The sequence below is a fragment of the Asparagus officinalis genome, chromosome 1 (genome assembly GCF_001876935.1).
Source record: "Asparagus officinalis chromosome 1, Aspof.V1, whole genome shotgun sequence".
NCBI classification, from domain to species: Eukaryota; Viridiplantae; Streptophyta; class Magnoliopsida; order Asparagales; family Asparagaceae; genus Asparagus; species Asparagus officinalis.
Window position 1 is genome coordinate 21284786 of NC_033794.1, and position 15149 is coordinate 21299934.

The window sequence follows — 15149 nt, forward strand, 5'->3', positions numbered from 1 at the left end:
CATTTGATAGGGATAAGGTAAAAAATCGTGTGAAGTATTTGAAGTCAAAATGGACAGCTTGCTAGGACTTGTTTAAGAATTCGGGCAGCGGCTTTGATTGGAATCAGAACACTAATATGTAGAGTGCGGAACCTGAAGTGTGGGATCGACTAATTTAGGAGCAACATTAATAGCATAACCTAGGCTAGGTGCACCGTGCATGTCCATGATATATTATGCAAGCAAGATGAAAAAATATCAAAACAAGATTAGCAATAATATGAAAGTTTGGATCTTTAACTCAAGGCGGTTACGTCACAAATCAAAGAGCACCAAGCTCTGATACCAATTGAAAGTACCATAGAGAGGGGTGAACAGGATATATGCTAATCTAATCCGATATTAATGCCAATTAAAACTTATTTATAAATATATCCTAGCAAGATTGATATATAATGAATTATTTGCAAGGATATGTAAACTCAGGGCAAATAAACATGAAATGATATTAGACAATGTAAACACGATAGTAGAAAAATGAACAACGCAAACACAAGAAAATGATCATGGAGTTCGGTCCTTCCGACCTACGTCTCTGCTCCCCACTCCTAGGGAGAATCCACTATCACAATGGGTTTCGATGTTCATCCAAAAGCGTTTGCACCTCACAATTTGGTTTTCTACGCTCACCGACAAACGTTTACAACTCACACTTGTAACTACAAAAATACCACCTTAAGTGTTGGCCTCTCATGTGTCATCTTCCTCAAGTGTTCGGAATTACCACCTCTCTCTAGGCTTTACCACCGATCCCACTTCTCTTGGAACCGACCACGTCTCTCACCTCTACACTCCTCTTGGTGTATTTATGTAATACAATGTGACCTCACAAATGAAAGCTCAAAATACAAATAATTTATTCTCTACAATGGATGAGAACTCAATGTAAGCTCACACTCTAAGTAACACTCACCACAACTCAAATTATACAATGTATAAAATACTAGAAACTCAATAGGTTATGTGTGTAAACAAAGAGTAAAATAAAGTTTAACTCAATTCAATCTAGCTCAAATATATAATAGACAAAATAATAAATAGCTAGAAGATGAGTTAAGAAAACTTCTCCAAACAAGAGGGAGAGATGGATGATGTTGAAGCCCAAAACCAATGAGATGATCTTCTCCTCTTGTGAAACTTTCTTCACAAAACAAACTTGTAAAAACACACGTAAACAAAACTTAAACACCCTTTTAAACTTGTTTAAAACTCTTCTTGATTGCCCTTAAAAGTTAAGGGTATGGGGTATATATAGAATCATAAAACAAACCCCATAACTAAGAGAAAACTAAGAAAAAAGACAAAAAATGAAAACCTAAAATTCTAGAAAACTAGCCGTTGGAAAGTCATCGGTCGACTGATGAGCTGACCGTTATAGTCAACACACAGCTCATCGGTCGACTAAAGATCTCATCAGTCGATTGATGACCTAATCAGTCGACTGATAGTTTATCAGACGTAAAAATAGAAACTTTTGTACTTTACAGACGAGTTCATCAGTCAACTGATAAAATCTATCAGTCGACTAATAACAAGTTATTAGCTAGAAACAAATAGTAAATCTGATTTTCAAATCTTTTTAAAAATAGCAAATAAATTTCAAAAAATATAAAACTTTGAAAAATAATTATAAACATGATAATGAACATGTTACAAAAAGAATTTTTTAAATTGCATTTTCCATTTGTAAAAACTCATCATTTTACAAAACTAGTCCAAAATATAAAAACTAAACATACTTGAAATTTGACATTTTGACTAAACCATATTTTAAAACTTTAAAAAATAATTATATAGACTTAATAAAATATGTATATAATGATTGTTAAGAAGTCTACACACTAAAAACTCAATATTATGCAAAAATAAAGTTTTGCACAATATATGCATTTGATAAAATGATAAATATGAAACATATATATATATATATATATATATATATATATATATTATGTATTTGATAAAATGATAAATATGAAACATATATATATATATATATATATATATATATATATATATATATATATATGAATGTATATTTATTTCATATCTATATCACTAAACCAAAACCATTTATTCACATGAAAATAAACATGTATGTATAAAAATATTTATTTTGCTTGTAAAAACTTTGTTTGTGGATAAAACAAGAAAACAGATAAACCAATGAATTGTGTGTGTGTGTATAATATTAAGCTTAGAGTATTTAACACACAAAGCATAAACCTAAAACTAAATTACCCAAGCAATCTTGATCTTCAATAGAGCTCATATTGGTAAACTTTACGGATGAAGCTTGATCTTGGTTCTTGACTTGAAATGTATTGCTTCACTCCACTATTTTCGCCAACCTTCATTTGATATGATCGTTATGATGCAATTCCATCTAACCTCCAACAAATGTTTGTGTAGATTACCTAATAAAACAAATGTAAATACTCAACACGCGTTATTAGGAATTGTTGTAATCATCAAAACAAGATTAGGGAGTAGGCTCATAAATATGAGACCTAACAAGGCTAACAATATCAAACTCAAAAAGTTCACCCATATTGATGTTTAATTATACAATAGTTTGGTCATATGTTTTGCAGAGTTGACGCGGTTACTTAAAAATCATAAATATGTCTCTTTTATCTGTTAATAAATAACTCTCCTAGTTCCTTTTTGTACAATTTTGTTCTTTTGGGTAATTCGTTCTTATGCTATAACACTCTCATTACAGGCTCATCCAGAAGCTGCTAAATGGAGGACCAAGCCTATTCAAAATTATGATAAACTATTTTTGCTTTTTGCAGCTGATAGAGCAACAAGAGAGCATGCTGAAACTACGACTAAGATACGAGAAAGAAGGCTGGCTTGTACTGATACTAAGAGGTTGATGTTGATCTTACAATTGATGGCATTAATGAAATGGTTTCCAGGGAGGAAATCATCTTGGAGAGTATTGATAGAAACCAAGAAGCAATTGACGAAGAAGACTTTCGTGGGGCTACAATGGAGACTAGGTCAACAACAAATTCACTGAAGAAGAGCAAAAAGTCAAAGAAGGATGCTGGTGCTGAAAAATTTTATAATGGCATAGAAAAAATGGCTGAAGCAATGCTTGCAAGTGCTAATTTATTCAACAAGGCTTGGGAAAAGACTATAATTAAAGCGGGTGATCTTTGAAGTCTTTTGGTTGGGATTGGGGTCGACGACGAACACATTGATGATGCATATATATTCTTACTTAATTCTCCAGAGAATCTAAGGGCAGTACTTGGATGTCCAAGGGAGAGGTAGAAGAAAATACTCATGAGGATGATGCAAAGGGCATCTATGCCACCCCCGTCTCATTATTAACTTCCTACCTACTCATCTTTAATATTTTAGTTTTCCACTTTTGATAGATGCTTTTGAGTATTTGATGGCAATTATGGCTTCTTGTCACTGTTTTTTGTTATTGTATGGCAATTACAAACTTGTTGCCAAATTATTGATGCTTATGATAAACTTGGAATATTATATAGCTATTGTAACTTCTTGTCATTTTATGGTTATTGTATGGCGATTACAAACTTGTTGCTGATTTATGGATGCCTATGGCAAACTTGGAAAATTGGTTGTAGAATTGTTGTTTATATTTTGATAAGATACATCGTGTGTTTTGTCAATTTGAGTTGTGTGTATTGATTTGATAAGATTATGTGTTATTAGTATAAGGTAATTTGTGTAAATTTACATATATTTCCTTCCCTTCCCTCCATTATTACTCCCAAACAAGCTATATTAATTTCACTGTCATTCACCTTACTCAACTTCCAAACAACATATTACAATTTCCTTCCCTTCCCTTCCCTCCCCTTCCCTTGTTTACCTTTCCTTCCCTCCCCTCAGTGAACTCCCAAACATAGCATTAGGCTTAAATATTAGGAAAGCCTTCTTACCTTTGGACGTATGCTGGATAACCCCCCATAACTTTGAAAATATCAAAATAATAATAATAAAACCCTTAAGTTCAAGGAGTTACCAGAGAACCCTGTTTAACTTTGAGATCTTATTAGAAAAACCCCTAATTTAGGGGGACCTTCTGATAAGATCTCAAAATTAGAGAGGGTTTTATGATAAAAGCTTAAAGTTAAATGGGATTTTTTGAGGATTTTATATTTAAGGGGAAGTATTCTGATATTTTTAATGAATTAGGGAACTAATTTTAAAATACGAGTATTTGAGGGAATAATTTCAAAATACTTGAAGATTTGAGCCCTCTAAGAAATTTTTTCTGAATCAGCCACTACTTGCAGTTATATAGACTCGCTTATATTTGATAGCACTTATATACCCTAAAATTTCCGAATTACGCTTTAATACATCTTATTATGGAACAATGAGAAATTTGTTCTGAGTTTTCTCGTGTGTATCACAAGCTAGTTTTAGAACTTTTAATCCTTAATGTTTGTTGAATTTACTAGCAAATATACCCTAATTTTGTCCTAAATATGTCTCAATTATATTTTAGAATAGAATTAGAGTATGTTTACTAATAAATGTAAAGGGCTAAATAGCTCTAATTAGCATATAAGTATCATATGAGGAATTTTAGGACAAAGTTCTCAAGTTTGCATAACACAAAGTGTTAAAGTGCAATTTTTAGAAATGTCAGGGTGTATAACAAATAAACATCCAAATACAAGTGAAAAGGGGGAATTATAAGGTATATCAAGTGCTAATTATAGCATTTAAGTCATTTAATTCTAAACATTATTTAATCTCTATGTATGTGCTAGTGATGATTGCAAGTACCATTGAGCATTAGTAGAGAACTTGGACTTTTAACGCGAAACTCCAAAATTCCGTTACTTAGAATCCACTAAAATGTTATAACTAACAAACATCCAGTTTTTGTGGGAGGAACAATGATTTGCGCCTTGGATCAAAAATTAACTATACCTCGGATTTAAAATTTTACCTATATTAAGGAATCAATATTGAGAATTACAGGACGATCACATGAGGTGCTAAGCTTAACATTGCCATTGTCTTGATGGAGAACATGCGTATATTTGACTGAAGTTCCACATCTCTACATAGAGGGTAACAAGGGCTCCTAATCTTAAAGCAAAATTTCCTAGGATACATACAATTAGGAAATCTTTTTTTTTTAAGTAAATAAGATGCCAGGAGAGCTCCGTAAAATTATACTGGATGGCATTTAAGGTGTATATGTTTTGAGACAGTGAGCTATGTAACCTTATTATTAACAAACAAAACAAAGGTATTGAGAATGTTTAAAACAAAGATAGTGAGAATCACGAATTTAGGAATATATAAATACATCAACTACGTTTTGACTTGCATTTCTATCATTGTCATGTTTTAAAAAAATAAAACATGATTATTTTACATTAATGTAATATTTAATACCTATTCAAAAAAGGTATTGACAATCTCACATTGGTTTAAAAATATATAAATACATCAAATATATATTCACTTGAATTTCTATCATTGTCATGTTTTAAAAAAAAAATAAAATGTGAATGTTATAAGCTACAAAATGACCAAGTAACAATCTCTGATGGGAAGCCAACGCGTGTCCCACTCTGCGCTTAATCAAATTACTCCTACAATCCACAACTCGAGCCGTTCCTACGGCCGACTCCATAAGCTGACAACTTACATGGCCGACTCGTGAGGCGATACTTGTCGACCTATTCTCCAGGCCGAGTCCTCAAGACTCCACACCCCGCCCACTATATCAGTTGACAACTTGTGTAACCAACTAAAAAGGCAGTGTTTGTCGGCCTTCAGTCAGATGGCTAGAGAGGTGATGTGTCCTAGAACCTCCCGCTGATAACCAACTACTCTAGTCTTAAATACGCTGTCAGAGTTATCATTGCTCTAGCCCCCATAGTTTTCATAACTCATCGGACCCAGTTAACGCCAAGAAGCTGTTGTCGCCCTCACACTAATTGCTTGGATGACTCATCATTGCCTGCGGCCGATACCTGTAAAGACACCTGTCGAGTCAGCTGCCTACTTGGACTCGGCCACAGTTACCTTCATGCCCTTCTGATCTACTATAAAAAGGAATTGCACTGCATGAGTTAACTTCTTTTATGAGGCAACTCTGAACAATTCCTCTCACTATTTCTCTTATATATTTCCACTCAAGTTCAACAAACTTGATCGTCGAAGGAACAACTTGAGAACCCAACTCAAGTTTTCTCCAATGGTTTTTTATGTGTAGGCGAAAGAACAACGATCTACTACGACGCCGCAAATCATCTGAAGGAGTTTGAGGACCTTACTCTTCTATAATCCACAAATAAACCTCATGTTTGATAACTGGCATCAACAGTTTGGCACCCACCGTGGGGCTAATCATCCTTCTTCGTGCAAGATGTCCGATTCTGAAAATCTTGATTGAGCTTTTAACCCAACTCTTGGAGAATCGTGTGCGAGCTATGTCACTCAGGTCCAATTGGAAGAATCCACTCAGAGGATCGCTCAGTCTTTTCAGTAGTAGTTCATTGCTTTTACCAATGAGCTCCTTAGTCGAATTCCTCCCCCAACAGCCTGCCACATAATTTATTCCTCCACCTCCGACAATCCAGACCTTTGTCCCTCCTCTACCTGGTAGGGGTGTGTAAACGGTCGGTTGGCTCAGTTTTTACCAAATTTTGAACAATTGAACCCGTCCGCCTATAATTCAAAACCGAACCGAACCGTTGCAAGTCGGTTCGGTGCGGTTCGATTCGGCTTGTTCGGTTCTAACTTCATTAAACCTGTTATCAAACATCATAATGTGTTAAAAAAGATATCAACAAAGTAGGAGATTATAAAGCATTAAACACTGATATTGTTTTCAACCCATAATAATTCAGGTCCTAATAGTTATAAGGAATGAACTCACATCTATCCAAACAAAACAGAAGTATTTCTCAAGCATAAAATTTGAGTTAAAAGTTTCATTCCTATGAGCTCACTCTCCTATTTCCTACGATAACCAGAGAGATCCAAAGAAGGGAGTATGTCAAAAATTCCCTGTAAATCCTCTTCACTGCTTTTCCAACTTTAGTCGTCATCCTCATCGTCGTCCTGTGATATACAAAAAAAAGTTAGAAGTTAGAACTAACACGAGAGCCACTAGAACTAACAGATGCTCAACTAAAACTAACATACCACTAGAAATAACGCTTATATTAGAAATAACACTAGCTGGAAGTTAGAACTAACATGATATCAGCTAAAACTAACACGAGAGCCACTAGAACTAACAGGGGCTCAAGTAGAACTAACATATCACTAGAACTAACACTTATATTAGAAATAACACTAGCTGGAAGTTAGAACTAACATGACATCAGCTAGAACTAACACGAGAGCCACTAAAACTAACAGGGACTTAACTAAAACTAACATACCACTAGAACTAACGCTTATATTAGAAATAACACTAGCTGCAAGTTAGAACTAACATGACATCAGCTAGAACTAATATGAGAGCCCTTAGAACTAACAGGGGCTCAACTAGAACTAATATACCACTAGAACTAACACTTATAATAGAAATAACACTAGCTGGAAGTTAGAACTAATATGACATCAGATAGGACTAACACAAGAGCCACTTGAACTAACAGGGGCTCAAGTAGAACTAACATACCACTAGAATTAGCGCTTATATTAGAAATAACACTATCTAGAAGTTAGAACTAACATGACATCAGCTAGAACTAACACGAGAGTCACTAGAACTAACATGAGCTCAACTAGAACTAACATACCATTAGAACTAACGCTTATTAGAAATAACACTAGCTGCAAGTTAGAACTAACATGACATCAGCTAGAACTAACACGAGAGCCCCTAGAACTAACGGGGCTTAACTAAAACTAACATACTACTAGAACTAACGCTAGTATTAGAAATAACATAAGGTGCAAGTTAAAATTAACATGACATCAGCTAGAACTAACACGAGAGCCACTAGAACTAACAGGAGCTCAAATAGAACTAACATACCACTAGAACTAACACTTATATTAGAAATAACACTAGCTGGAAGTTAGAACTAATATGACATCAGGTAGAACTAACACGAGAGCCACTAGAACTAACAGGGGCCCAACTAGAACTAACATACCACTAGAACTAACACTTATATTAGAATTAATACTAGCTGGAAGTTAGAACTAACATGACATCAGCTAGAACTAACACGAGAGTCACTAGAACTAACGGGGTCTCAACTAGAACTAATATACCACTAGAACTAACGCTATTAGAAATAACACTAGCTGCAAGTTAGAACTAACATGACATCAGCTAGAACTAACATGGGAGCCACTAGAACTAACATGGGCTCAACTAGAACTAACATACCACTAGAACTAATGCTTATATTAGAAATAACACTAACTGAAAGTTAGAACTAACATGACATAAGCTTACCCAAATAGAAACCAAATAGAAACCAAATAGAAACAATTGGTATTCGGTCAGTTCGGGTCGAAAAGTTTTCAACCTGACCCAAACCTCCATACTCATAAAACCGATTTTTTGGGTCAGTTCGGTCGGGTTTTTTGGTTTTGACCAAACCATGCTCAGCCCTACTACCTGGGCACCTCGCACAGGTCGGACAACAAGGAGAACAAACTGAGCACACCTCTCCCCCACCTCACCAGTAAACTCTCTTTACAGCTCATTCTCGGCAGCATCAGCAGTACATGGAAGCAACAGGGGAGAGCCCTAGTTTAGGCCATGATGATTGAGAGTATGCTACAGGGGTGGCATCATGCAGCTCTCAGCTTCCTCGTACTGATCCAGGCCCCTCGACTACTAATATTGTGTCTGGTTATGACTGGACCTTTTAACCAATCGTTGAGGCCATTGGGGGAACACTCCCCTCACCGACAACATCATAAATGTTACTTATGACAAATTCAAGATACTTCACATGAAGAAGTACAAAGGTGAAGGAGATCCAGCTAAGCATGCTCAGAATTATTATGATATGATGACCATGCTACAGGCACCGGAGATGATCATTTGTAGATGTTTTCCTATCACTTTGTCGAGAAGTGCCAAACTATGGTGAAACTCCTTGCCCAAGAAGTCCATCAATAGCTTTGAGTAGCTTAGCCAAAAGTTTATGTACTATTTCCTAGCCGACACTAAGCCGAAGCTACCTCCTCATGTTTTGATGCAGATAAGACAAGAGCTTGGAGAGAGCCTCAGTGGCTATTTTACGAGGTTCCAGCCAAAAGTCTGGAAGTCGATGACCTTGGCAGCACGGTCTAATGTTTGCCATCGTGGTCTGCCTGGAGAGCAATGAGTTGTCTAACTCGCTCGTTAAGAAAAGAGTCACCAGCTATGAGCAGGTAATGGCTAAGGCACATGGGTACATGGACATAAAAGATGCCCCACCCGCTGGGGGAGTTTATAAATAAATAAAGATCCTGAACCTACAAGAAGGTTGCTAGGGAAACTTGAGCAGCGGTAATAGTAGTAATAGTAATAGCAACAACAGTAGTAATGACATCACCGGTGGCCGAATCAGCAGCAGGTGCCAACCCCTTGCCAAGGGAGGAAGCGACAAAGGGTCCTCCCAAAACTGACCCCATACAAAACAGGGCCAACAAGAGGGATTGGAGGAAGGAGTATGTTGGGAAGCCAGTCTACCTCAGCTAGAGACCTAGGCATATTTTCATGTCTAAGCCCAAGGCACATAAAACTCCCTAAGATAATCAAGTTAATGGTACTATCTTCAAACAAGATATTTTCTCCTGCTACAAATCTATGTGCAGCTTTCATCAATCGATCATCATTGACTCGTGGCTTCGGCTCAAAAGACCTTGGCACCTACTCAGGGTAAGACCAAGGCGTGTCGACAAAAGCCCTTGAGACCCTATCAGGGGAAAACCTAAGCATGCCTCGACTTGGTCGACTTTGACTCAAAAGACCTTGGCACCTACTCAGGATAAACTAAAGGGCGTCATCAACAAAAGCCCTTAGTACCCTCTTAGGGTAAAATCAAGGCATGCCTTGACTCGGTCGGCTTCAACTCGAAAGATCTTGATATTTTCATGAGTAGAACCAAGGCATGCCACTAACCAAAAGACCTTGTTGCCTACTCTGGGTAAACCAAGGCATATCAACTCCGCCTACATCAGCTAAACGACATTGACATCTTCCTAAGCCCAAGGCACGTACCCTAAGAACTTGGTGTCGTTGCGAGTAAATTCAAGGTACGAATCTGATTCATCTCAACCCAAAGAACTGATAGATATTGAAAGGTACACATTTGTGCTTAAAAATGTTTACAGCAAGACCTTGGCACATTCATAAGACCAAGGCACGCATTTTAGAACCTTGTGATCATATTCAACAAAAAGTTATGAGGTCGAGTCACCCCATTCGCCGTAATGGCTAAGCCGCCTTATCTCTATATCAAACATCGACTCCAACAAAGCAGATAAGAATAAATACATATAAAGAAAAGAGATACACTAATCGAGAAGGCAAAAATATGACCTTTTATTCATATATCAAAAATATTTACATCAACATTTACATTGAAAAAGAAGATACATGAAATTTTCAAGGAGCCTAACTCAAATCAGGAGTGTTAGCCTTTTTGTTTTGATGATGTTTTAACAAACAATTGATAACTAACATTATTTGTCTAGTGTTTGTGTTTTTGTATTTATTCTAGGTAAACAATATGTTGGAGGATGGATAGAATCGAGCTTTCACGATCATATCCAATGGAGGTTGGCGGAATAGTGGAGTGAAGCAATGCAATTCAAGTTGAAGATCCAAGTTCAAGCTTCATCCGCAAGTTTACTAAGTCATGCTTATTGAAGACCTTCATCAAGCTTGGATATATTTAGCATAGGTTTATATTATGTGTGTTTAGTACTTTAAGCTTAATATCATATACACACACATTTTATTGGTTTCTATGTATATATATATATATATATATATACACATTTTAGTTTTTGGTTTCTATGTATATATATAGTTATATATATACATACATGTTTTGGTTTTCATGTTTATATAAATATGAAATTACATATTTCAGTTTTATTGTTTTGTTTTGGTTTAGCTTTGTAAATATGAAACAATAGTTATATTCATATGCACTTTCATGTTTCATATTCTATTGTTTTTGGAAAAACAAATATGTTTTGTATTATATATACATTTTTTTGAAAATAATGTATTATTGTTTATAGACTTAAAATTCACTGTATATATCTTTAACCAAGTTTATAAAATTGTTTTACAAAGTTTTAAAACTTGGTTTATGTCAAAACATCAAAATTCAAGTATCCCATGTTTTTATGTTTTGGACATATTTGAAAAATAATTATCTTTTACAAATGGGAAATGTTTTTTGAAAATCAGTTTTTGTAACATGTTTATTTTCATGTTTACAATCATTTTCCAAAGTTTTACATTTTTCTGAATTTGTTTGCTATTTTTAAAAGAGGTTTGAAAATCAGTTTTACTGTTTCAATCAGGCTGATAATGTGTTATCAGTCGACTGATGAAAATATTCAGTCGACTAAAGAAAATGCTTGGAATAGCTAAAAGTTTCTGTTTTTATTATGGTCGTCAGTCAATCGACTGAATATTTTCATCAGTCGACCTTACCAGTCAATCGACTGAATATTTTCAATCGACTTATAAGGTCGTTTGTCGACTGATGAGTTGAAAAATACCTACAACGGACAGCTCATGAGCTGGAAAATACCTACAATGGTCAGCTCATCAGTCGACTGATAAAACTCATCAGTCGACTGATGCTGTAACGGCTAGTTTTTTGTTTATGTTATTTTTGTCTTTTTGCTGGGTTTTACTTGGTTTTTGGGGTTGTTTCATGAGCCTATATACTCCATGCCCTCTAACTTGTGAATGTAATTTAGAGAATTTTAAAAATAAGTTTAAGGGTGTTTAAGTTTGGTTTAAGTTTGTTTTAAAAGAGTTTATTTGTGAAGAAACTTTCACAAGAGCAAGAAGAGATTATCCTTTGGTGTTTGAGCTTTAACTCATCTCTCTCTCACTCTTGTCATTTATTAGAGAAGTTTTCTAAACTCAATCTAGCTTTGTATTTATATATAATTATTTGATTTATCATTTTTCTAAGCTAGAGTTTATATTGAGTTTAGTTTGATTTTGATTTATTGAATCTCATTGTTACACACACCCACTTGAGCTTTTAGTATTTACATACATAGTATAATTTGGGTTGTGAGAGATTGTAATATTGAGTTGTGCTTAATTGAGTTTTCGTCTTGTTTAAAGAACAATCATTTGTTGTGAGTTATTATTGTGAGGTTCACTTTGTATTACACTAGTACACCGAGAGGAGTGTGTGGGGAGAGACAGGTCGTCCCAAGAGGAGTGGAGTAGGTGGTAATACCTAGAGAGGTTATAATTCCTAACACTTGAGGGAGACAAGGGCTAGAGACCAACACTTGAGGTGGTAGTTAGTGTGTTTACATTATGAGTTATTATAAAGTTTTCGGTGAACTAGAAAACCGAGTGTGTCGTTGTAAACATTATTCGGGTGAGCGTAGAAAACCCAGTTGTGATAGTGGAGATCTCCTCGAGGTGAGGAGCAGAGACGTAGGTCGTGGGCACCGAACTCCGTGATCATATCGTTTGTTTGTGTTTGTCATTGGCATTCTTTTATATTCGTGCTTATCATTTATATCGTCTTTGTCAATTGCTTGTTGTTTATATTTCCCTATCACTTTAGTAGTTTGTTTACCCTTGCGTTACTTGTATATCCTTGCACATATATGTGTAATATATCATTCTTACTAGGATATATTTGTTAATAAGTTTTTAATTGGCATAAATCGAATTAGATTAGTATAAACCCTATTCACCCCCCTCTAGGGTTCTTTCCTAGTGGCATTAGGGTGTTTTCAAGGAGTAGGGCTAGGAAGTATGACGGTCGACTCAAGAGTTGGAGCTAGTTAAGAAGTAGTGGCAGCTTCTCCACCTTGGTTGCCCTGCTGGTTGTCCTTAAGTTGGCTAGCCCAGCTATCTTGAGCAGAGCCTTCTTCCGAGCCATTGCCTCTCTCATCTCTGTCATCTACATCCAGCACAAGCATGCCTTCCTTCATCTCTATCTCCTCCATGATATCGAGACAATTGGTGACTCATGAGGGGCAATAGAAACAGTCTGGGTCAAGTTAGGATTCATGAGGGATTTGCGCTAAGAGGAAATCAAAGTCAGCCTTACAAGCTAAAGCCACCTCTACCTTACCTAGGGGGCTGTCGCGGTATTTATCCATGAACTTCCAACGTGTAGTCCTCATATTCAAGATAGTCGAGGCGACCCTGTAGTGATTGCACTTCAGTGAGAAACAATTCCCGTTACTTCTCGGTCTCCAATGCTGCTCAGGTCGCCTCCTTCTTTAGTTCGTCATGGGTGGCCACTTCCTCATTTAGCTATGCCTAGAGGCTGTCCGACTTCTCGTCGAGCCAGCTGGCCATGTTCAAAAGCAATCGTACATTCCTACCTCTCAAGCTCAAGCTCATCCTCCATATATTTCATTCAGCCATCCCTCTTGAGAATCACATGATGAAGATGGTTGACATCTTCTTTGAGCTTCTCGATGGTGGTCGACTTCTTAGTGGAGTGCGCCTTGAGTCCCTCAATCATCATATCCTGAGTCTCCAGCTCATGACGCCATTTGCTGTCACTCTACTTCTAGGTAGCTAGCTCAACCTCCATGGAAACATCATTCTTCTCGGCCTCTTCCCGAACCACCCTATCAGCCTCCACTACCTCTTGAAATTTAGTGGAGAGGTTTCGCACGAGCTCAAGTTGTGAGAATAGCTCTTGCTCGATGAAGGCTCCCCGCAAAAGATAACCCTTGAAGGCTTGGTGAAGGCCGACAGTGGGCATCCCTGAGAGGATTTTGTCATCCCTGGGGAGATAGAATTTCTCCAAGGTTCATGACTGGACCATCCAAGACTCCAAGACCTAGCTCCTCTAGTCAATAGATCGCTTGACCACATATCGATGGTCCTTAGATGGCTCCCTGTCATATCGGGGGTCATCTCTAGATGAGCCGATCAGCATTTTCTTCAGTAGCGGTCTAGCTCATTGATACGATAGGGGAGGGGCCATTGATCCTTAGAGCTAGAGTTGCCTCGGTCGACTCCATAGCTGGCAGAGGTGGGGCTGTCTCTTCCTGTGTTGGCGCTTTGCCTGGCCTCTTGGCCGACTTAGGCAGAGGAGGTTGAGCCGTCTCCTCATCAATCGAGACCTCAACCTTCTAGGCTTGACCACTTCCTCTTCCCCCAAAGGCCGAGTGAGGGATGCTTCATTGAGAACGATAATGTTGATCGGCTCAAGGAGGGAAGTACTCGGTGCAAGGGTACGCTGGTCGACTTCCTAGACTGAGGCAGGAGCACTTGCTGCCGCTCCTCCTTTCTACCTAGCCTGGTCCAGCTTGGCACTTCCGTGAGGACTTCGGCCTCTCACATTCCGTAGCCTCCTTTTATTCTCTGATCTTTTAGCTTGAGCAATTGCACTCGGCCCTGCCAACCGAGTTGCAATCTCTGTGGTCTTTGCTACTATCTCCTCGGCCTCCTTTGGGGCCAACTCGCCTCTTAGGCACTTTTAGTGCCGCTCCTCCTTTCTACCTAGCCTGGTCCAGCTTGGCACTTCCGTGAGGACTTCGGCCTCTCACATTCCGTAGCCTCCTTTTATTCTCTGATCTTTTAGCTTGAGCAATTGCACTCGGCCCTGCCAACCGAGTTGCAATCTCTGTGGTCTTTGCTACTATCTCCTCGGCCTCCTTTGGGGCCAACTCGCCTCTTAGGCACTTTTAGGCCTGATTGATGACCCCCTTGTGCCTCTTTTGTGTCTTTGAGGGGGAGCACCAAGACTACAGCTCGGACCCTATCCTCCTTAGTTAGCGGCACATGGGATAGGCCGACCAGTTAGAGGACAATCAGCTTAAAGAGATCATTGATTTCCCTTGACGCGTTGTAAGCTCGAACCTTGTCAAGCCCCTGCTTCTTCTCATTTGCAAGTGGACCCGGTTTTAGTGTGTCCTTCTCGATCTCGAGCCACGTCAGAAAATCG